Below are 923 nucleotides of genomic sequence, written 5' to 3'. Positions count from 1 at the left end.
AAAAAAATAAAACCCTATCACTCAACTAATCAGCGTTTTAGTAGAGACTGTATTAAATACTACACTATCATTGTATTGTATCTTTATATTTAATTTGACTACACAAACAGTGTGACTGAACTTATTTTACAACATCTGAGCCCCAGAAGACATCACATGCATTATAACTAAGCAGACTGCTCTTTGTGCTTAATGTTCGGTGTGTTTTTGTACATTAAAACACTACATTTAATCACTATATCCTGTGTTATCCTGTGTCATAGCGGCTCCCCAGAGAATCAAAGAGCATTTTACAATCAAACCAAGGAAATAAACAGTCGAGCTTGTTATTGGTTTGTTGTAAACATCCTATAAGGACCTCCCTCCCTTTTTTTTAAAAAACACACCATAGTACATACATATATGTGCATAAACGGTGGTGTGAGGGTGAAGATAAATGCACACACACATGCAGGGAGTGAGCCAGGCAGTTTACAGGAGTTGTGTGTGTGTGTGGTGTGTGTGTGTGTGTGTGTGTGTGTGTGTGTGTGTGTGTGTGTGTGTGTGTGTGAAACCCTGTTACTGAAGCTAGCTCGCTAACAAACGAAAAAGGAGGAAGCCTACCACGTGACGAGGTTGCACTATCCGAGGGAATTTCAGCAACAATCCCCTGCAGTTCTTTAGGTTTGGGGAAAAAACACACACACACGGTGCCCACACGCACACACACACGCAGACCCAACAAAACCTCGTCTCGATCAGTCCTGCCATTAATTAATCCCATGAGAAAATAAAATAAACCCAAGATTGCGGAAAGAGAAGAGGGGCCTCGTTTTCGTTCGATCACGATCTTACACCTTGCCGGCGGTTAGCTTTCGCCTCTACAGCGAGTATATATTTATATATATATGTTAGTAAATATACTGATATATAAGAAGGGAAAA

The 923-nt window shown here is 40.4% G+C and overlaps 1 protein-coding gene across 1 annotated transcript in view; it reads right to left on the bottom strand.

The window, feature by feature from the left end:
* The window catches only part of kansl1a (KAT8 regulatory NSL complex subunit 1a), a 17,872-nt gene extending 17,179 nt beyond the window's left edge, over window positions 1–693 (bottom strand). The window contains 1 exon segment of the mRNA XM_035663267.1: window positions 604–693. The gene's annotated coding sequence lies outside the window, so the exon portion shown is untranslated.
* Window positions 694–923: the final 230 nt, after the last annotated feature.

This window comes from Morone saxatilis, unplaced genomic scaffold (assembly GCF_004916995.1).
Source record: "Morone saxatilis isolate NCDOM2014 unplaced genomic scaffold, NCSU_SB_2.0 Contig1, whole genome shotgun sequence".
Taxonomy (NCBI): Eukaryota; Metazoa; Chordata; class Actinopteri; family Moronidae; genus Morone; species Morone saxatilis.
This window is presented reverse-complemented; position numbering and strand designations above follow the sequence as displayed.